This window comes from Lissotriton helveticus, chromosome 11 (genome assembly GCF_964261635.1).
Source record: "Lissotriton helveticus chromosome 11, aLisHel1.1, whole genome shotgun sequence".
Lineage (NCBI taxonomy): Eukaryota > Metazoa > Chordata > Amphibia > Caudata > Salamandridae > Lissotriton > Lissotriton helveticus.
The window spans coordinates 1,119,846,528-1,119,870,992 of NC_136072.1; positions in this window are offsets into that span (position 1 = coordinate 1,119,846,528).

Genomic DNA, 24,465 nt, shown 5'->3' on the forward strand with positions numbered 1-24,465 from the left:
CATAGCGCAAACTTGACCCGAAATCAGGTATCAGAGCGCTTTACATGAGTGCCAATTGCGTTACATGAAGACACATTCATTTTTGTTAGGCACGGAGAGATTAGGTGATTTGCCTAGAATCAGAGGATTTTGAGCATTGTTGCTGAGACTCGAACCTGGTTCCCCAGATTTGAAGTCGACCCCTTAACCGTTAGGCTACATACTCTCACCCAGTTAGTCACTATGTTGTAGGGAAAGGGAAATGGCAATATTTGCATCTAGTAGACACATATACTCAAGTTTCATCAATAGTTGTTCAAAGCCGGGGACAGAGTGGGAACATCCCCCTGTAGTCACACTTTTGTCAAGGTGCTGCATTGCTGTCTTGGCCACTCCTGTTCCTCAATGAATTCGTATTGGTGTCCCTGCTTTTGTCAGCAGGCAGTTTCTATTTTATATCCAACTCCCATTATGTGGCACCTTATTACAGAGCCCTGGGTTCAAAATCTATATATCCCCCATCCCATTGCCCTCCCTTTCATCCACGACTCCTCCCAGATTAAACATGGTTTATTGATCAAGGCATTGCTGGGTCAACCTTTCATAAGTAGTTACACAATTTAGGAATGTGCAACATTTCTGTAATTGAATGTTGTGTAGGTTCATAAAATTTGGGGAAAATAATGCAAATGTATGCATAGATATTTGAGATGCAAACACATAATTTTGTGCGTTATTATAGCATGAAATGAGTCTTCGTGTCAACTTTTGACGTGGACACCATTCACTGTAAAAAAAAATAGCACAAAAAGTGTAATTGCCACAAACATCAGCAACTAGTGTTCTGATTGTTCGAGTTAGTAATGCACTATAATTTTGCTGTGATTGGCAGTGTAACTATGCAAACGTGGCATAGTTGTTCATTTAGAATTTTTTGGCTTAACAAGCATAACACACAATTCCTGAGATTATGCAAATTATATGTGGACTTTTTGCTGCTACCCATAGATGATTAAACATGTAAAAATTCACCTGCTCCAATTTGACAAAGTTTAGTTTTCAAAACATGGTAAACTTGACTGACACCATTGTGCGATGCTGCAATGCATAATTTGGGCCACTGTTTGCAGGTGGGACACACTGACACTCATTTTTGGCGCTAGCACTTCGTTTTTTTGACCTAGATTATGAGCAAAACGTTGGGCTCTAGAATCTATTCTTTTACAAATTAAGCACTGCCACCGTGTTATGTTATGTTATGTTACTTTAGTTTATATAGCGCCAATTCACCCATAGGTCTCAAGACGCTTTAGACCAAGAAAACACAACAATTCTAGCAACCAGAGGACATATAGTTAAATGGGGCCAAGGCTTTCCCTAAACAAAAGTGTTTTCAGCTGCTTTCTAAAGTGTAGAAGGTTGGCCTCTTTACGAAGAAGATCTGGCAACTTGTTCCACAACTGTGGAATCTGTATGGAAAAGGATCTTCCGCCCTTTGTTGTCATTTTAAACCGAGGGCAGGCCAGCAACTGAGCATCAGAAGATCTAAGCGATCGCTTAGGATTATAGGGCATCAAACGATCCTTTATATATACAGGTGCCTGTCCATATATTGCTTTATGTGCTATGCACAAGCTCTTAAACTCCGCCCTCTGTTTTACGGGAAGCCAGTGAAGTTTGAGAAATAAGGGGGAGGCATGAGTTCTTCTGGGAAGTTTGAAAATTAAACGCGCCGCGTCGTTCATCACAACCTGCAGTCTATTGATCAGATTGTTTGGCAAGCCTAGGTAAAGGACATTACCATAATCCAGTCGTGATATAATTGTAGCTGACACTACCGAGCGAAGCATCGACTGGGAAAAAAGAGGAACTAGCTTACGCAGGTGCCTAATTAGGCTAATACAGGTTCCAACTACCGTAGAAATCTGGGCAGACATTGATAATTCTCGGTCGATTTTTATGCCAAGACTTTTAACATTTGCTGCTGGTGTTGGAGTAGGGCCAAGCTCTTGCGGCCAGTACAGGTCACCCCAAGGAGATGTACCAGTAGACACCACCAAAACTTCTGTCTTTCCGGGGTTAATTTTCAATCGGTTAGCAGTCATCCAACTGACTGTGTACCTAAGGACCTCTTGCACATGGGCCTGAGCCACAGTAGAGTTCTCAATGCTGAATAACAGCTGAGTGTCGTCTGCGTAGTTAAACACACGACAACCCACGTGCACTAAGGACTCGATCAAAGGTTGTAGGTAAAGATTAAAAAGTAGTGGAGATAATGCCGAGCCCTGCGGGACTCCGCACTCCACCATACCTACATCGGAGATACCATCTCCCTGCTGGATCCTCTGTCGCCTCCCTGTGAGGAAGGATTCCGTGTGCATGGCAGCAGCAGGCATTATTAGTTTGGTAGGAGTCATCTATCATTTTGGGCCTTGTACCCTACTGGATTCTTCACACTGAAATAAAAAATTGTGGATGTTTCAGAAGGCCAGGTTATGATCCGTTGCTGAGAATCAAGCATCTGCAGTCAACATGAAGCAAACAGTGGATGTTTGGGCTACTTACAACAGGTGACCTTCTCATCTTATCTCTCAGGTTCTTTGAGCTCAGTCATGTCCTCTTTTCACTTTCCTCTCAGAACCTGTGAATTTCCCTTCACTTTTCTGCTCTATCCCCGGCACTTCACAGGTGAGCCAGGATGGTTGTGAATGCCCATGACAAGAAGAAGAAGCCACACAATCCATGCAAGTATTTCAACCGGCTTGTGCATCTGCATTCCCTCTATTATTCACTTGCATCCATTCTAGCCCTGGCCACAATTACTCAAAATGCCCAAAAAATAATCAAAGTTGCAAGTAATGCTTGTTTGGTTTTTTGCACTATTGTTACTTTAGAGTGAAATAAATTCAGGCCTCCATTTTGATAGTAGGGATCGTTTTTCACAAAAAATCTGGCAACATTGCATTTGATATGAACAACAGCCGTATTCTGTTCGTTTGCATTGGTCCTGTGCTGCTGTGGATTTGTACCCAACTAACATCTCATTTACACAACGTGGCACAATGGCATAATAATCGAAATTTCGTTTATCAAGTGTAACGCAAAATGTTTGAAAATATATGAGATAGGAGACAGGACACAGGTGAGGATCCCCTTTATGCTGCCTGTACCCAATGCATAACCCCAGGATCAATGCTCATGGCATCATTCTGTTACCTCCTTCTCTCTTCCTCCTCCCACTCCTTACTATTAAGGTTAGGCTTGGCCTGTTAAAGTTCGGCCCCAACATTCTCTTTATCTCGGATAATCCAATCACGTCACATATACCCATGTTTTCACCCCTCACACTTTCTCTTTTATTTCCAGCCCCTTCTCTTGTGGGATCTCTTCCTCGCCTCCTTTCTCCTGGGAGTTGTTACTGTGCTTAGAAGGTATGATTTACTTTTCTCTTCCTTGCACTGACGGTGCTGGTCCAGTTTGCTATGGTGGGAGTGGCGACGCGGGCTCTCAATCTTCTGTGTGCAGGTCCCATGTCTGAGCCATAGCAGTGCAGGGCATGACTATCATTGCTCTGAAGCAGTGCAGGGTGCTGTTTGATCTGAGTGCTGTACTGGCCTATTTGGATAAATTCAGGGGTGTGTCTATGCTTCATAGCAGAAAGCTTGGGCTAATGGATGCCATTACAAAGGCACAATAAGTCTGTCATTTTTATCTCTTCCTTGGCTGACATTGACTCTCATTCTCGTTTCCCAGAGCATGCTGGAACAGCTTCGAAGGTGATTACTTCCTCCATCTTTGGAAAGGGGATGCTCTTTTACTTTGCAGATCCAATGATTCTTAGTACAATTTGTGTTGGAGATCAGTACTTTGCAGACAGACTCAAAGGATCAGCTGCGGCACTACACACAAAGAATACAGTGATAAATGCCAGCCTGACTCCTCAGTTGAGGATGGGACACACTCTGAGGCTTTTAACCTGGCTGGTCGGATCATAGGCAGAGGTGACATTTCTTTCAGGACCTTTCAGCGCAGTTCACATTTGGGGTTCACAATCTCCAGGCAGACTGTCGGAGTGTGGTGTATTCCTCATCACAGGAATTTGCTCCTAGCTACCCTGGAGATTTACTACAAGTGTAGTATCTTGCATAAAGATATGTTTGTGAATTAACATATTGATCTCCCCCTCATTTATTACAAGATTCTAGGACCCCCGTAGCAACTGGATCAAATTCTCTATTGAACCCTGGCCCAGAAATCTGTTATATGCCTTTCGACCAATCCATCCCATTCCCAGAGGATTACGAAAGACCGAAAGGGAGTGGCTGTGATCCTAGTTCTCCTCTTTTAGCCTAGAATACAGTGGTTTACTCTTCTCTGTCTCTTGGCAGCAACAACTTTTGGGATCCTGCCCCGGGTACCTCTGCCTCTTCTCAAGCACTTCTTCCATTACCCAGCTACCTTCAGCTGAGCCCTTCAGTGCAGAGGTTGCCACAAGAGGACTTTTAACCCCTTGGCATTCTTCCTGTTTCCTTTTCAATGCAAAGTTCCAGAGGAGATACCACAAAGAAATCCTATAGCTGTTATTTGGCACCTTTTAGCATATTGTGTCAGAGTAATAGGCTTTAACTGTTCTATTGCTTCCCTGAAAGTATTGTACAGTTTTTACAGGAGCTTTTTTGAAAAAACCTTTGTTTATATTTACCATAAGATTGCAGCGGGTGGTTGTTGGAGCCTTCTCGTCTCCATGGTGTGATCTGTCTAATATTAAATCCCATATATTTAGAATATTGAAAGGGTTTGATTTCTTAAGCCCATGAAGGGTAACTTCATGAGACCTTCCATTGGTTTTGGGAGTGCTCACGCCACTAAATGAGCAGAAGTTGACTCTCTTGTAGCAATAAGACAACAAGGAAAACGGGAGATGGGGTTCCTTCCTCTCTAATCACTGATATTTAATAATGTTTGAGAACAAGGGCTTTCAGTGGTTGGGCCCTAGATTTGTGCTTAAGATTAATTGAAACTTTCACAGAAATTTTGATTCAGGTTTTGTGTTAGGATCCTTTTCAAAGACTTAGGACCTAATAACAACTTTGGAGGAGTGAGAGCGGGATGCCGCGCCACCGCCCCGCTCCCACACCTGAACCACCAGCATATTCCTACCCCATGCTGCTGCGCCACCACTGAGTGATCGTGAATCCACGGCGGTTGTTGTAGTGCCATGGTGGTTTACCGCCAAACTTTTAATACAACGGTTGACCCACTGGTGCTGCGGTAGATGCACCACCATCGCTCTGCCACCGTGAGTTTGGCCGTAAACTCATAATCAGGCCCTTAGACACTAAGCTGCATCTGTTTGTTGTGGTAAGAGCATTGCATAGTTATTTGCACAGGTCTTCAAAATAGAGGCCTTTGGGCCTGATTTACTAATTGTTCATACTACATAGTACAGTTTTCAAATTGTTGCACTGTGTTGGACAAGAGAAAGGCATTTTACACTGCTATATCTACAAAAATTGTCTTGTTGCTGTTTTCATCCCATGAGGTAACACACAAACAGGCTCCGTGTGGGTCACCACATCACATCATGGAGCATGGAGAGTGTGCCCTTTCGAGCATTGGATTTTACTGGTGGGATACCTCTTCAGGATGAATTCCTCTGTGTAGACAAACTCAGAAGGATCCTACACATTGGATGTTTACTGTGCACTGCAACTTAAATGCAACGCGTGATTGTTATTAAACGAAACAGTGTACACGTTCTGTTCTTTTCTCCTTCTTCGAGTAGGCTTTATTTCTTGTATAGAAACTCCAGTCTGGCTGTTTTAGCAGATTTGGCTTGGCATCAAATCCTAAGGGTGTTTGCAATGCTCCACCCTATAATTCCTGCTTGATGCACAGTGATGCAAGAGGTGAAAAGCAGCAGTTTTTGCCATTTGAAAAGGTTTCTTTTCCAGCATGAACACATTTGGCACTGGGTTGTGAATGGAATGCACCGCTCTGCATTCGTTTGCATCATTTTGTGCCACACTAGTGCACAGCTTTACTAAATCTGGACTTTTGTTAGTTAATTTTAGTAATGCAAAAAGGTGGTGTACATCTTTCAAAACAATCTTGAGTCACTGCTTAAATCTGTGTTCTCCTTAAGCTACGAGTTCTCAAATAAACATTTTCCAATATCAGTTCAAGCCTATTCTACCAGGGGAATGGTTGCTTCCTGGACTGGATGGTGTGGTGATGTATTGACGTTTGTAGAGCAACAATTTGGCCTACTCATTTACATTTACTCTCACTATAGGTTAGATGTAGATCAGCAATTGTATTGCTATTTCGTTCATGGATTCTTCCAAAAGTTGTTGTCTCAATAGACCTTGCAATGCCCTGATTGTGATTTGACATAGTTCTTGTTTTAGGAAGTGTTCATAATAAAGTTTGTTTTGTGAAGCAGCACGCCTATCCATCCTGGTGGTGTATCTTCAAAATATGTGCAGATGGTGATGAAGGCTAACTTCTTGGTTTTATACTCATTAACATGGAGTGGGCATGGAATCAGATGAAGAGGCAGTGTTTGGCCTACTTACCAGAAGTCTTCATTGCTCCAGTTCTTCCTTCTTTATCCCATTATTTTTGTCCCTCTCTCTCTTCCTCTCTCCCTGGTTCGCTTTTCATCTGCTATTATGTTGGGAATTATGTTGAGAAGGGTTATGTTTGGATGGCTGAAGGGATCATCTTAGAAGTTGGAGCCTAAACTCAACAGCAAATACTGGGGAAGAAAGGAAGTGGGAGTAATGAAGATTAACAATAGGTAATCCAAAATTTTTTTCCTCTCTGTCCACAGTGTTGGGGACCTTTTGCAACTATTTTTTTACACTGTTTCTTATCTGGTAACATTAATACATTTCCAGCATCTACTCTACCTGCCAAGAACATGTAAAAAACTGCACATGCTGGTGCTCTTTCCCACACATTGTGTCCCCTTTACATTGGTCCCTTTAAGTTTGTCTATTCCCTAATGGATCCCCAAGCAGGCATCCACTACGGCGAGGTAACTTTGGAAAGGGGAGATTCTCCCCTTTCCAATGATACTCCTCCTATCTTTCTATGTGCTCATCAGTGCGACATGTGTGCTGTTGGCCATTTCAGTGAAACAAACTAAACAGCTTCAGGAGCTGAGGAATCTGCCAAGGCTGGTAAGGGGAAAGGAAATTCCTCTTGTGCCCACACCAGAGGAATTTCCTGTGCCAGGTCATTGGACGCGTGCGAGCCGTCCAACACACATGAGCAATTTTGCGTTGGACGGCTCCTGCGTGTCCGATGCACACAAAGGGTTAAACTCTTTTGTATCGATTTTTAAAACAGAGTGAGGGCTGTGCATCAGCATTGCATTATTTTCTGGATATGCTACACTGTCAGTGAGAGGGACAGTGAAGGATACCCCAGGCCCCACATCAAGTTACCAGGTCTCCCACCCTTGCAGTTCATTAGAACAATATCTAGAGCTATAAAAGTTGCAAATCTACTTCAGACTTTCATTCGAGTTCAATGTGGCAGAAACACTTGACTAGATATAGATTCAGTTTTGCGTCAGTTCTTGTTCAGAGCATATGCATTCCATCATCAACAACCAACTAATGTTTATTTTTGCTTCATATCCAGCTGAGGTTCCATATGTCAAGTGTGCAGCAATTCTGGAGAGAGTCTCTATTATGGACAATACCACACATTTCTAGCATCTCTTTCTCAACTGATAATGTTGTGTAGTTCTCACTACACAGTAAGATCTGCGGGTGTGTGGACAAAATAATCTTTGGGCGAGGTGCCTAGACTGATTCCATGCACCCCCATAGCATATGTTGGCCTAGAGATAAGCTAGCTCACAGTGCCACCACAGGCCCCTCAAACCTCCAAGTCAGCGAATGGTTTCTGGAAATGTTAGTGCATACTCTGCTGATGTTTGGGTCTCTCTGAATGACCATCACCAAGGTTTGTTCTAGTGCCAAAATTAATAGCAGTGGTAATAAGGGGCATCCTTCACTGTAGGGTTGGTGTAGAGGCTCTATATTTATAGTGATGAACTCATTTCCCATCTTCCTCATTGTGTAGAACACTTAAGGCCATTTAATTGGTCTAATGATTTAAAAGCATCAAAATAAATCATTCATTGGACACTCTTGTTGGTCCTGGTGTACCTGAGAATGTGTAAAGTGTTCTAATATTGTTGGCAGGGGCCCTGCCTGGGACAAAGCCTAATAGCTCTGAATGTATGAAATGGGGTATAAATATTCATCACTTATTTGCAAGTACCTTTGCATATATTTCATATTACAATTCAATCACATTATCGTTCTGTATTTGGCACACTGCAAGCGGTCTCTGCCATCTTTGGGTATGAGGGAAACCTCACTCTATTAAATTAATCAAGATCAGGTACTTTTTTCTGAATTTCCACACTCATTTTACACAGCAGCGGGGTTACCAATTCCTTGTTAACGTTGTAGTTTTGTATGGGCAACCTGTCCTCTCTAGGAGTTTTATCAGAAGCCATACCATGATTGTCTGCTTTATTTCTTCCTCCGTTATGTCCTTACCTTGTGTTCATCATCTAGTCAGCGCAATGATGGACCACAAGAATTCCTCTATCATGGACCCTGCGGTGTTGATGATGGAATCATAGTGTGTGTTGTAAAAGGAGGATTCCTCCTTAATTGCTGATAATTTGTCTTAAGTGTTCATAAGCGCTGGTACTGTTTTATTGGATTCCTGATGTCTGTGTTGGGCAGTTACCAGATGACCAGTTATTTTTACTCCTTCCATAGTGATGTTGAGAGAGAATTGATTCTGCCTGTTAGTATATGACTTATTAGGTTCATGTTGTATCTGCGTCAGCACCTTCAAGGCTTCTGGAGTGGGGTGTTTATTGTATACTGTTGTCTGTTGTAGCACCTCTTGTTCTAGACTATATTTCTCTCTGCCTGGCATTTCTGGTTATCAAGTCCATGTCTCTCCTCATTTCTCAGTGTACATAGGATTTCCCCTATGCCCAGTAGGGTCTCAGAAGAGTTCACAGAGCCCTCATTTAGCGCAATGTAGGTCTTTAAGAAGGATTTTAGTTTCTCTTTTTCCTATGGGGTAGCAATACTCATTCACCATGCAGTGGCTACCACTATAGCATAGTGAAGATAGTTGAGGGATTATAATTGAGTGTTATGTTATTTTGGGGGCTTCGGGTCTGATGCTGTGTTATCCTGTGATCAGGCAGGTGTGGTGGTTTATTGAACGTTAAGCCTACAATTCTCAAGTGTAAAAGTCTTTCCATGATGAGTATCTGGTGTTGTCTATTATCGATTCTCATATGACCAGGGCAATAGAGTGTGAAGATTGGAACAACCTCTAATGAAGGAAAAAAAAGTATGACATAGATCACGTAGATATCTAAAATGATGTGTCTGAAACTTTCCATACTCTCCTCCATTCCTTTCCCTCACCCTCTCTCCCCACCCCGGATTCTTGGGTCTTACCTATATCATTTAATCAATCTTCCCCATCCAAAGGAATATTTCTTGAGTGCAAGCTCACCCCCTTCCCTCCAGAGACCAGTCGTAGCCTACTGCGCAGGGAGTCTCTCCCACCCCAAAGGATACCGTAAAAAACCTGAGCGTGTGGCTAGACAGTGCACTCACCTTCCAGGCACAGACAAAATCTGTGGCGGGCAGCTGCTTTGGACTCTTATGCAGTCTGAAGCCGCTGCTTGGGTTCTTTGACTTTCAAACACGTCAAGTCATCGTCCAGTCCACTATCCTTTCCAGACTGGACTACTGCAACTCTCTGTATCTAGGTGCCAATTAGGCAGGCATAAATAGACTAAAGAGGGTGCAAAATGACACTGCACACACCCTTTTTGCCCTTCTGTGGTTTTGCTCCATGTCCAAATACATACACTAACTACATTTTTTCCAGTGAAAAAAAGAATTTTATTCAAATCTCTGTACATTGCTCCCAGAGTTTTGCATGCCCAAGCCCCTACCATTCTAGCCAAGCTTCTCATCCACTCTGTATCAGAACGTGCCCTCCGCTCCTTGCACCAACATCTGATTTGCACCCCCCAGGTCAGAAGAGCCTGGGCAGGTGGTCGCTCATTCAGCATCCTGGCTGCATCTCTCTGGAATGCACTCCCAAACGCTACCAGGAACCTACAAGATCATAAGATGTTTAGGAAGGCAGTTAAGACTTGGCTCTTTCCTTGATGATGTCTTCTGTCTCGCCTTTCTGGTACTATCTGCGGATCTAGCGCTGGGACGCCCCATTGCTGGGGCTGCCATGCGCTTTGCAAATTTGATAACATAACATAACATAACATAATATTTAAGGTAGCTGTCCAGTATCATAAATACTGGAATTGTTTTTTTTATTTAAATATGTTATTATACCTTAAAATACCGGATCCCTCCTATTTGGTGAATCTTTGTCGCTTCCTTTTACTTGTTTAGATTGTTCATTATACCTTCAGTGGGGAGTGGGACTTGTCCCTGGTAGGTGCCTGGTGTACCATGGAGCTGTTTCTACAATTGTCCACCCAATGCTCAGCAATATATCCCTGTATGTCTTTTTCTTCCTGATAATTTTGTTCTTTTGTCGTTTATGAGGATGCACATGGTGATGTATGGGGTCAAATCCTCCTCTCTGATTCCATTTTACTTCGATCTAGGAAGTTTAGGAAGTGGTCTATGTCCTCAGGTTCCTCTCCACAATTATGAGCATTGTGGCTGGCTCTAGAGCTTATATTCTGATGTCTCATTTATGCAATTGAGGTCTCAGTGCCAAGAAGCATTCCTGTTTGAGATTTATTTCTTCAGGGAAATCTGCTGTCAGATATATCGACTACTTCATGGATGAGTAGGGGCCATGAACCATAAACCCTAATTTTACATTATCAGGCATACTGATTTACAGACCTCTCGGCAACTCTACCCTATGGGCCTCCACATTGGCGAATAATATCGCCCCTTTCGTCCTTGCCTCTAAAAATTTCACAGTAATCGGAGATTTAAATTTGCACTTGGACGACGCTACTAATTACAGATGTTCCAATATGCTAGATGACCTCAGAGCCTTAAACATGACACTTCTGAACACTGGACCTACCCATGATACACAGATACAGGTACACAGATTCTTGGCTTGGCTCGTTTCAGGGATCTGAACACAACGTGGTTCCTTTCGTTCATACCAATCTGGCAAGATTGCATCTTACCTATTCTACGATGCCTGCTTTGCAGAGAGGAATGCGTGTTGGACATTTGTCTTACACTTCCATCAGTCCTGCCATCAGATGTTGACGCTTTGCTAGGTCCGGTAATGACTCATGCATCATGTTGCCCCCAACGGCTGCCAATTCTGATGACGGCATTCATTGAGATCTCACCGGCAAGTCTAACTGAGGGTGAGATTCGTGACATCACAGGCACACAGATACCATCTACTTCGGACATTGCTAATGCTTCAAACGCTGACGGCGATGATCCTCATCTATGCACATTTGACCTGCTAACTGAAGTGCTTCCACTTTCACCTACTATGGTAGAAGGTTTCTTTGCCAGCCTAGACAATCTGATGTTTTCTCCTGACTCTGAGAATAACTTTTGATAAATTCACACAGCGTTCCCTGAACTCTGAAAATCGGCCTTCATTTAAAAAAAAAAAACCTTCTACCAATTGAACTTTTTCCAAAATAGAAACTATTGGCACAGAGTTATCTGCTTAAAGTAGAACTATTCTTAGAGAACAAGATTTCTTTTGAACTTCCTGAATAACAATATTTGGCTTCAACCTCGAAACAAAACAGTTAAAAAATTGTGCTATGTGGTGGTCTCGGAAAAAATAGTTTTTACCATAGAGAGACATTTCATGATATGTAATTTCGTCTTTTATTAATGATGGAATGTATGCTCACAATTATGCTTGATATCAATTGAGACCTACATTTTTCCATACAGTGTATACTCATTTCATGTAAACAAACCTTTCAAATGCAAATTGTATTTTGGGTGGGATTGTTAACACTTGTCTTAGATATGTTCAGTGCTTATAGCTATAGTCTTATTGAACTTAATATCGTGGAGTGGGTGTTCTGTAGGAATCTAGGACCCTGGTGTAATTTTCCCGATTCATGCCCATATATAGGTATAAAATACCCGATCCTTATACTGGCTTAGAAATCATTACCATATTTAGACTGAGCCTATGCAGCCGAAATACGGCAAGGCTACTTCCACTAAGTTACGAGAATCAACAACGATTTCTTAGAGAAACCCGCCTTCACCAGTTAGGGACTTCCCCTTGCCTGAATACTAATTTATCTAGGAAATCATGGAGTTTTCATGGAACTGAGCTTTTGATGACGTTATTATGTCCAATCATACGTCACCCTTGGCACCTTCAAGGTATAAATATGCTTACATTTTCCCAGACAAACACACGGTGGTTTGGAGCAGATCAACTATCTACTTGCCCGACGCCCTGCTGATGCAAGTGCCAAAGTAAGCCTTGCGGGCTGCTGGGAGATCGAGTCCTGAGAGAGAGATTGAAGACCTCTGTCATTCTAACGCCAAGGTACGGAGCTGATTAGACCCTTAGAGAATTCTTGGAATAGATTTCTGGCAGAAAATACTAAACTTAGGCTACACCTCACTCATTCCTTCCCTCGTACTAGACTTAGGTTAGGTACACCAGGGTAGGCGTATTTTAGAAACACCAGTTGAGTACTTTTAGTCTTTCTACATCACTGTATGTATTTTATGCATTTTATGTATTTTATGTTATTTTATATGGATTAGAAACCATACCATGCTTTTACAGTACTACTTTATAATACTTTTCGTATTATATGCCTTGTACTTTATAACCAGTATTACGATTGTAGCAGTACATTTTCTTATGCTTGAGAAATAAGACTGTTCAATAAATACCTTTTATTGAAAACGCCCGTCTTTCTATTTCTCAGCAACTCTGGTGAAGCGAAGCATGCACAATTGACTTAGTAAAATAGTTATCTATTGTTTCCGCGACTCTAGAGATACGTTTCATCCTTGGGGAAACAAAGTTGTCATGTTTATGCGGTTGTCAGAAACTAATCCCTTCTTGTGAATTCAAGAAAGTTTCTAGTGACCTCTGAGCTAGCTGGCACTCAGAATTAAGTTTAATATATATTCGGTAGAGACCTAGTAGACTTCAGTCCTACGTCTAAACTGCAGGATATATTATTCCAATGCGCAGAGCCTTTTGGGAATATAAGAACTACACTACAATTTAAAGACATCTCATATGAACAGCATGAATCCAGAGTCATTTTTCCAAATTTATTATGCGTGCTACCCTCACAGATTTGTTTACACATCTGCCTTGGGCCCATGTTAATTATTCACCATGTCACTTGGTGTTGGTTAATCTGTGAATGGCACTTGCTCATTAGTGGACTCTGAGGAGATTGTTTGTCTAGACTCAGGCTTATGGCAAAAACTATGATAAATATAACAAGCATTGGCATAGCCAATAGGTCTTGCCTGTGGGACCTTATACGTTTTTATCTCAACTCAAGATTTTTCTTTAACACACGGCTGAGCAATATATTGTTTTGATGAGGGCTTCCCTCTAAACAAAGTGTTGGTCCAGCCGGGACTGGAAACATGCCACTCAGGTGCTAACTAATTAGTCAGCATGCCAGAGCTTGCTGAAAGCTCTGGAATGCTGATATGAATGTTTGGAGACGGAGAGAACCCTTGTTTTCTTTCTTTTTCCCCAATCCTTTTTTAGGTCGAGCCTGGGCAGCACATGCAATGCTGCGAGGCATGCTGTATTAGAGTATAGACTTGAAGCCCCGCCCACTCTCAGCCCTTTATTTTTTATTGGCTTATGTCATCACCTTTTGTAAACGCTGGCTTCTGTTTCATTAATAGGCTTGTTAATTTCTCCTTAGTACCGCCTTTTCTTCATTTGTAACCTTCAAGCAGGACTGGATCTTTTACTGTGTGCTTAATGTATAGCTTATATTAGCAAGAACTCTTTGCTTAGTTAATGTAAACACCACTGGTGAGAAGCAAGCTTTAGCAATGGGGGCTGCTTTTTGCTTGTGTTTGCAGCGCTTTGCGCACTTTCACTTACACAATGAGGCCACAACCAACACTTGTGGGACTGGCGCACTCGTTTTGAATTTTATTTTGCTTTAAAATCATGACTTCTTCGCATTTTGTTGTGCACAGCTTGCCCAACTTATATATTTATTTATTTATAAACATAAAATCATGGCTGCTGCATGCCTTTCTCCCGTCCATGATTTAATTCAAACCAAAGTGTCAGCAGCATCGCTCCTAGCAACATCGTAAAATAACCATGGGTCCAACTCTTTGCTTTGGGTGAAATCATGGAGGGCGTGCTGGAAGAAGGAGCCACAAGACAGGTATGGCCCCTGGGCGCGTAGGCAGTGGCAGAGCAGAGGCAGCCAGGCCAGGGTGTCAGTGCCAGGGCCGGATTCGCTACCAGGGTTTTTGTCATACTGCCAAGCTGGGGGCTGATTTCGTTGATCGGGACCTGCGTGTGCAAAACGAAATTCGTTTTGCATTGTTGAATTCGAAGCACACGCAGGTCTCCATCTACGAAATTAGCCCCCAGCACAGTGACATCAGCCCCCAGCTTGGCAGAATGCCAAAATACCCGCTAGCCAGTCCGTCCCAGGTCAGAGCTTCGCCTTAATTTGTAAAATATTAAGTGCCAGGGCTCTGCCCAGGAGGTCACTGCAGCTTGCACCACCCATCACCCTTGTCATTTCTCTAAAAACAACTACTAACCATCTCTATTGCATGTAAATGCAACAGTTCAGATTATTCCAGGTCCCCAAAGCTAAAGGAATGGCTGGGGATGCAGGTATTTGGAATTTGTAAAGTATATTGGGGCATATTTACAATAAGTGGCGCATCCCTGCATATCAGCAGGGATGCGCCACTTATTGTGCGCCATGCCTCCGACACCATGGATGCGCCGTATTTACAATGCGGCGCACCATGGGGCAAAAACGGTACAAATGCATCACGCATCTGTGCCGTAAAAGTGGCGCATTGCTGGAGTTGCGTCGCACGCGCGACGCAACTCCAGCAATGCTCTGGGGGGCCCTATCGTGTTAATGCTGCGTCAATCCTTACGCCTGCTTCAAGCAGGCGCAGGGTTTTGACGCAGCATGGGCCCCAAAGTGACTGAGTGAAATCTTGTAGATTTCACTCAGCCACTTTTAGAAGGCGTTTCTGCGCAGGAACGCCACCTTCTGGTGCAGGGCTTTACAACGTGATGCATCTCCCAGATGCGTCACGTTGTAAATACCGAGCACCATGGCGCATCTTTTGCGCCGCCGCTGCGTCACAAAAGTGACACAATGGCGTCGTAAAACAGGCGCAAGGGGCTTGTAAATCTGGCCCATTGTTTTCCTAAACAGCTGCTCATCTCTAAATTTCATGAGCAGTGCCACCTTGTGGTAGACTGCCCAAGTGTGGTGCTGAGCACTGTAAACCAATTAAGTGGTGGTGGTCAGCACCAGAAACAAGCATTGGCATAGCCAATAGGTCTCGCCTTTGGGGCCTTATAAGTATTCAGTTATGCACCACAGTATCCTTTCTGCAACAGCATCAACTGTTGCATGGCTAAAGACTTATAAGGTCCCAAACGCGAGACCTATCTGCTATGCCAATGCTTGTTAATACTGTGATTTTTGTAAGCTTCCTCCAAAAGAACAAACACTAGGAAAATGTAAACTCTTACAGACCAATCAGTTTGCTAATTTCTGATTATAAAATAGTAACAATGTTGGCAAATACATTGAGCCAGGTAGTGGGTTTGTTGATAAATCAGGACCAAAACGGTTTTATAGCAGGAATATGGTTGTCTACTAACACACATTTAGTTGAAGCTCTAGATTTTCTTAACACCAAACATATTCCAGCTCACATTTGTATCTCAGATGCCGAAAAAGCTTTTGATTTGTTTAATTGTCAGTCTGCCCCGGTCAACGCTGGCTGTGTTTTTAAGGGCACATTATGGATTGTACGAGGGGTATGTGTCTGCCAAGATCTGACTCTGCCCCAGTCAACGCTGCGATGTGAGGAAGAACTGTGAATGACGGGGGTGCGGCTTTAACACCAAGCTAAGACGCAACTTTAGATAATATCTGCGTTTGCAGGATAAAAGCATACACTTAAAAGGAGACCACCCAACTCGTTGTCTGTGGCTATTAATAAGCAAACGTGAAACCATAGTGATGCCCTAACATAACACTGAGACAGAGTAGACTTCCACTAACAGGCAACACTACAACCAAAAAGTTGTTTTAGTGTGCATAGGAAGCACACGATAAGAAGTACAACAAAAAAGTTGTTTTAGTGTGCGTAGGAAGCATACGATAAGAAGTATAGTTTTCACGTGGTACTTTCTAAACATGAAACATTTGACTGAAAAGCAATATAACACATTAATAACGCTAACATCACTATACGTGTGCGAATAATTGCTGTTTGTTAAGGGATTAGGCTGCTTTATTAACGTTTGCACAATACTTGAGGTATATTGTGTGCAGTAATACAAATAGGGAAATGAGAGGCCTGTAAATAAGTTGCAGTTGGCAGTAGGGCACCAGTGCTAAGAGCAAAGTAAATGTGCGCCCTCAGTAAAACCGTAACATACTGACTTGTGTTTGACGATAAATATTACTAGTTGCTACAATCGCAATGTATATTTTTACCTGTAAAGCATGCTATTGGCACAGGCTGTATGTAACTCTAAAAGATAGCGCTGCCGTCGTATTCAAAGCACATTAGTCACTGACTCATGAAGGATGATTACACGGAGCAGTCCTGCCCGCAGATGCTAACTATTGTTATAAAAGTACAGTGCTGGCCTTTCAAGAATGACGGTACTCCTATGTTTTCCTGTTTTTCCATTTCCTCCTCGCACCGGACCCTAGTGCCGAGAACAGAGAGAGAGCTGCGCCGTCCCTAGTAAAAATGTAATGCGCTGACTCGTGTGTGATATAAAATTTAGTAGTGAATACTATATTGCGCAATGAGTAGCAGCGAGAGCCTGTCTGGTAAATACAATCGCAATGTATATTTTTAACTAAAAGATAGCGCTGCCGTCGTATTCAAAGCACATTACTCACTGACTCGTGAAGGATGATTACACGGAGCAGTCCTGGCCGCAGATGCTAACTATTATTATAAAAGTACAGTGCTGGCCTTTCAAGTTCAACGGTACTCCTCTGTATCCTCACTTCGAACTTTCACCCTGCCCTAGTGCTGACACCAAAAACGCACGCATTAGAAAGCGCATTAAAAAGTATAAAGTCCGAGAAATGCCCTGCTTTCGAAAACAAAACCAAAGTCTAACACGAAAACGCACGCATTACAAAGCGCGTTAAAAATTACAAAGTGCAAGAAATGCCGTTCTGCTATCGAAAATAAAAGCAAAGTCTAACACGAAAACGCCTGCATTCGAAAGCGCATAAAATATTATAAAGTCTGAGAAATGCCCTGCTATGGAAAATAAAAGCAAAGTCTAACACTAAAATGCACGCATTGCAATGCGCATTAAAAATTACAAAGTCCGAGAAATGCCCTGCTATCAAAAATAAAAGCAAAGTCTAACACGAAAATGCCCGCATTCAAAAGCGCATAAAAAATTACAAAGTCCGACAAATGCCCTGCTATGGAAAATAAAAGCAAAGTGTAACACGAAAATGCACGCATTACAAAGGGCATTAAAAATTACAAAGTCTGAGATATGCCAAAGTCCGAGAAATGCCCTGCCAACGAAAATAAAAGCAAAGTCTAACACGAAAACGCATGCATTACAAAGGACCAATGCTATTGGAAAGAGGGTCTGCTTTACAATAGATGACCAATTAAAGACAACGAGAAACACGAGAGACGGCCTGCGGCCGTCAAAGTGAAGTGGACACGGCGGGCAGGGGAGGGGGCGGAGCGGGGAGAGCGGCATGAGGGTGTGAAGCAGCAGGGGCCTGAGACGAGGACGCCTTGCCTTTGATGTGGTAATGCCAGGCAAGCGGCTGGTGGCATTGTGCACACGCTTTCACGTGCACTGGAAGAAATCGCCTGGGAATCGCCTGATCTCGGTAAGCTCTGTTTAAGCCGCAATAGATCGAGCTCCCGCTCTCAATGCGCACATGCGCATTGAGATAGGTCGCTCGACCTAAAAAACGGCTAAAACTAAGCACTGGGTAAACTAAGAAAATAAAGTGATCAGTGGTAATGATCTTAACCTCTGAGACTCCTTAATTATATATACTGTCTACCGTTTAACCCTAAAGGCCATTTTTGACCTGTCTATTTTCCTGTTTTTATATAGTAAATTAACAGACAAATGTTTAGCTGGTTACAAAATGTACAGTTCTCCCCTGCCACAGTACATGCTGTCTGTTGGCGAAGAAACCTAGGGGCAGATTTGCAACATTCTCACGGAGCGCAGTGCAGAAGCCGCAAATGCTGTGCTGCGTGAGAAATAGAGAGTAGGACAGTGCCATATTTATTGAAATATGGCACTGTCCTCCCGTCTCCCTAGCAGAGAAATATGCAATATGCAAGGGGGTCTCCATGAGTCTAGCATACGTTTCTTACTGGAAGGGAATCCTTCCACTACAAAATACTATGCCTAGAATAACTTGAAACCTTTTCCCATTCTGTATGTGTGCTGTACAGGGCATTACACATACATACAGGGCAGCACACAGACAAAGTTGGAAGAGAAAGGAAAAAGAAAATAATTTCTCCTTCATAGTTCCTATCTGAAATGGGTGCTAATTTCTCACGCTAAAACCTGTCTACTTTTTAAGTATATAGGGATTAGCATCAGAAACCTTGGGTGCTTGCCTGGAAATGCCCGTGCACCACCCATGGTATGCCCCACTGGTGCTAAGTAATGCAGAGCAGAGCTATGCGCTGCTTTCTGCTACATCCAAGTTATTTTCCAGCATAAAACAGATGTTACGCTGGACAGTAAATAAGTGAATCTTAGTAAATAGACCACCAAGTGTCAGCTTACTGTGATCTTCGAACTCACTCATTACTTATCATTGGTTGAATATACTGTCACTCTCATTTCATATTTCTTACCTGTTACCTTGGTTTGGTTTTACTTCCTCTTCTTGTGTTATCCCTCCCCTGAAGCATATATGTGTTGCCTCCTCTGCAGACTTCCTCCCCACAATAATCACATAATAAACTTCAGCTCCCCTACAGAACCTTCCAAACAAAATTAGCAGTCTAGTTATTCCAATCCCTCTCCAATATGGCTGACTTTGTCTTCCACTTATTAACCATTAAAAGGAGGCCAAACCCACTTCCTGTTTTTTTTTTGTGGTTACCGAGCACAGACGCTTCAGGCAAATGAAACAGGTAAGTGGGGTGAAGCCGCACTTTAGCGGGCCCAGAGACCTTGTATAAGGTCCAGCATGTGCGGACTCAGGGAAATTTATGCCACAATATGATTTCTTGGAAGCCTTGCCTTAGCGGGCTCTTATCAGAGGGAGCATGTAGGGCATGTACCGGCTCCATGCTGGCAGAATTGGGGGCGCTGTGCTATCAGGCTCGAGGAGGCAGGTAGGTACATTTCCTAGGGTTCCACAATAGCACAGGACTGCTCAGAATAAGCAAAGGCGTGCAGGACTCTTGTGACCCTTGTTGTTCAGCAACAATAAATAGCAGGTACTGTAATGTAGAGCTCTAGCGATTGTGGAAGTGTAGCACAAGGGCCTCTTGGACTACCCACATTACAGGCGATTCAACAGATGATCCAGGCTGCTGTGGCTGCAGCATTTAATGAGAGAGAAGGCCCATCCTCTCCTAAAAGCAGTGTGTGGGTCCCGCCACCAGTGTCGATCCCGAAAGGGGAGGAGGATTTATGAGGTCCATATGTTCAGGGGCAAGAATTGAAGGAGGTCTTACAACATATCAAGGACAACATGACCTTTTCACAGTGGCCCCAGTTATAAAGGAATCTGAGGATTTGTTCATGCAGAATCAGAGGAAGGAGTGGCAGTCACTTCCTCTACACCTTTCTAGTAAAAAAGGTGGTTGAGGATGAGTAGCAAGACATTGATAAGCGGTGTTGAGAGTCATAGAGGAAACGCTAACCAATCTTGGGAGGTGGTGCTTATGGCTTTGTTCCCAGGTCCTCAGGCAGGTTTACATCTTTTAGAGATCAAATTAGTTGTGTTGTTGTATCTGGAGAGGACAGGACCCTTTCAAAAGGCAGGTAGTTTGTTTGTCACGTTTAGCTCAGTTAGGGGTGGTCTTAAGCCTTCCAACTCCACTTTAAGGAGTTGGATTAAGCAGACTTTTCTGCTTGCTTATGCTTCTCCAGGGACTGAAGTGGAAAACCAAGTTCAGGGGAGGTCGACAAGGTTTCTACTGCAGCCAATTATAATGTGGCCACATGGGCGTCCCCACAGATGTTGCTACATGGATGGATTTTGCCTCAGCAGTTTAGAAGGCAAACACAAGCAAATAATATGTGTTTTCAACGAACTGTAGATATTTTTGTCATATTGAATTGTGATTACAATATGGTGTGTTACAAGGAGAATTAAATCTGATGATAGTTTTTTCTCATGGAGCCGATTTCGGCTTTGGTATCTGCTCATTATGTGATTATTGTGGTGACAAAAAGTGGCAAGAAGGTAATGCACTGGGTACTTACTGGTTATCATATTTTTGAAAGTGGGGGACCCCTATATATTAATGCACTAGCTATACATAGGGAAGAAACACTTATTTGAAAAGTTCTATAACTAGTGAATGAAACTGAAACTGAATAGATGAATACCACTATTGAGTGAGCCCACTAACTTTAGTACTAAATCACCAAATACATAAATATATTCTGATTTATTTTATTTTTCATATTTATATATATATATATATATATATATATTTTTTTTTTTGTACACGTTTCTTTTAAACAATTTCAAAAAGATAAATAGACATTTCATAGATAAATTTCAATATATTTGATAATCAATGGATATTTCAATTTGTGTTGACAGACAAATCTAAAAACTACATAACAAATACATAGATGAGCATACGACAAGAGATGATGGAGGCAACGTGGTAGGTAGCACACAGGCAAAGCGGTGGGAGACACACTACGCGCGTTTCGGCTTTGAAAGCCTTCATCAGGTGGCCCGTCTTTGGCAATGTGGAAGTAGCTCAAGATGAGAGGGAATTCAGACTTAAAAACATGTAAATCGTCAGAGGCACGTGTTCCAAAGTGAGGAGGTGGTCACATACTGATATAAAAAGAAGAAGGGGGACGCACGCTATAGCCCTCGTAATGATGTCGAGGATGTATATGGGAATTCTTCTGGGACGGTAAAACGATGCTCGAAGTATTTTGATGTTTCAGGAGAATCTTCCGGATGAAGATATCATCGTGGAATCTTAATCTGAAAGTGGGATCCCTTAGTGGAAGCCGAGGGCCAGTAAGATGTGTTCAGACAAAGGATCTATAGTCTGTCTGTTGTAACGCAGGATATGGCCCTCTTGTTCACTGGTGCTCTGGAGAAACTCGCCAAACACGGCACCTTCCTCGCCTCGAGCATCGTTTTACCGTCCCAGAAGAATTACCATATACATCCTCGACATCATTACGAGGGCTATAGCGTGCGTCCCCCTTCTTCTTTATATATCAGTATGTGACCACCTCCTCACTTTGGAACACGTGCCTCTGACGATTTACATGTTTTTAAGTCTGAATTCCCTCTCATCTTGAGCTACTTCCACATTGCCAAAGACGGGTCACCTCATGAAGGCTTTCAAAGCCGAAACGCGCGTAGTGTGTCACCCACCGCTTTGCCTGAGTGCTACCTACCACGTTGCCTCCATCATCTCTTGTTGTATGCCCATCTATGTATTTGTTATGTAGTTTTTTGATTATCAAATATATTGAAATGTATCTATGAAATGTCTATTTATCTTTTTGAAATTGTTTAAAAGAAACGTGTACAAAAAAAAATATATATATATATATATATATGAAAAATAAAATAAATCAGAATATATTTATGTATTTGGTGATTTAGCACTAAAGTTAGTGGGCTCACTCAATAGTGGTATTCATCTATTCAGTTTCAGTTTCATTCACTAGTTATAGACCTTTTCAAATAAGTACTTACTGGTTATCTTCATTACTCTGAGTCAAAGCCTTTCTTGTGACACTTTGTTTTCAATCCCTCCTTTCCCCTTTTTCTTTTTTGGCTTTATGTGTTTGTGGGGCTTGGAAAGGAACAGGAAGTGGCGTGGGTTTGGCCTCCTTTTAATGTTAAGAAGAGGACGTCGGCCATAGTGGGGAGGGATGGGATTAACTAGATTTCTACTTTTGTTTGGAGGGTTCTGTGGGGAGCTGAGGATCAATATGTGATTATTGTGGTGAGGAAGACTTAGACTCGAAGAAATGAAGATCACCGGTAAGTGAGCCGGGCAATACTTGTGCTCTTCTAATCCTCATTTTAGGGGCACTCATTTTTCTTTTATGTTTAGGCACTCCCTGAAAGTGCATGTGTTTTCCAGCTGTCTTCCTTGTATACTTCTCTCCCTGCCATTGTGCTTGTGTTGCTCTCTCTCCACGGCCTGGCTGGATACTGGACGTTTCAGTGAGAGGGCCACTTTTGTTGCAGGGGATCTGCCAGTCATGATTCTACTTGCTTCGCTTTTAAATAAATAATGCAAAACAAATAGATTTAAGGCGTACTTTAAAACCATTTGTTTTTGCATTGTTTATTTAGAACAAACACCCAGTAGCCAGTCCAGTCTCTATCTCGCTTGTGTTGTTCTCCACCGCCTCTCTCCATAATGCATTCATTCTTATGTGATCCCCCTTTTATGTTGCTTTCTTGGCCAATTGCTTTTCATTTCATTACTCTCTCTCTCTCGTTTACTCCACCAGCTCTACATTGCTCTCTTATGCAACCCGCATGGTGCTTCCCTGCACTTGTTCTCTCAGTTTTGCATACACCGATACTCCTGTTGGTCTCCCCCATCCCCGCCCTCTGTAATTCCATTTTCCTCCACACTCCGTTTTACTACTACCCCCATATTCCAGTCATGCTTTTTTATTATTTTTATTTAAAGGTCCAACTCGGATCTGTAAACAAAAATAAATAAAGAAATGGCCCTTTTGTAATTTTGTAGGTGCATGCATGCTTGGTGCACATGCTAACACACTGTGGCTGGATGCTGTGTCATGGTCTTTTTTTCTCTATTATCCTTGTTGTACAGCACTCTGGGTGATCTACATTCTGGCTAAACCCATTAGCAAAGCCAACGTGCCACACAGGCAAGGCCTGTTGCATTGCAAATGCTTGTTTCTCTATTATCCTTGCTGTACAGCACTCTGGGTGATCTACATTCTGGCTAAACCCATTAGCAAAGCCAACGTGCCACAAAGGCGAGACCTATTGCATTGAAAATGCTTGTTTCTCTATTTTCCCTGCTGTACAGCACTCTGGGTGCTCTCCAGCATGGCTAAACCCAAGTGCAAAGCCAATATGCCACAAAGGCGAGACCTATTGTCTTTGTCAATGTAGGTCCCTGTGAGAAACTTTCAGAAATGGAATTATAAAAATACGTGGCCCTTGGGATGTCCAGCTTCAATGATTCTGGAACACAGGACACTGAAAAGGGACAATCCTAGGACTAGGACACAAGTGCACCATCTTCCTGTGCACATGAGAATGTATCCAGGCCATGGCCGTGCTGACCATTCATCCAAGCACAGACGTAAAAAGTGCAGTTTTCCCTATTCCTCGAGCTGAGTTCTTCCGCAGATGTCTGAAGTTCCACCTGCTCAAATTCCTCCAGTTTGAATGTTACATTGCATATTATTACTACACACCTTTCTTCGTTACAGATTATAACACGCCCAAGTAAAGTTACACTTTCCATCGCCAGATATTAAACTCCTGCACAATACAAAGGTCCAAGTAAAATGTCATATTATTAGTTGGGATAAAAATGCAATTTCAACCTTTTGTTTTTGGAACAGTGAAACTAGACGTCGAATTCTAAAATGGAATTAGCTGAACGTTCTATAAAATCTGCAAAATACCTTAAAAGGATTAGAGACATCGGAAACAGAAACGTACCAGTGTTTACGGTATTTGCCTGTGGCTGTTACAGTTAAAAATTGTAGTTTTAGCCTGCCTGTAATTGCATATTTTATCACCTGTGTTGTGTTTTAAACTAGTGGTTTTCCCTGCCCATGATTGCCTCCATTTAGAGTGTTGAATTGTGGGATTTGCAGTCCAACCTCTGTAGATTGTCCCTCTTATTCCTTGGTGACAATTCTGTTTTCCCTCCAAATTTCTCCTTTGCTCTGTGCTAAGACCTGTATGTTAAAACAGTGCACTCCCAGCCACCATTTTGTGTTCACAAGCCTGTG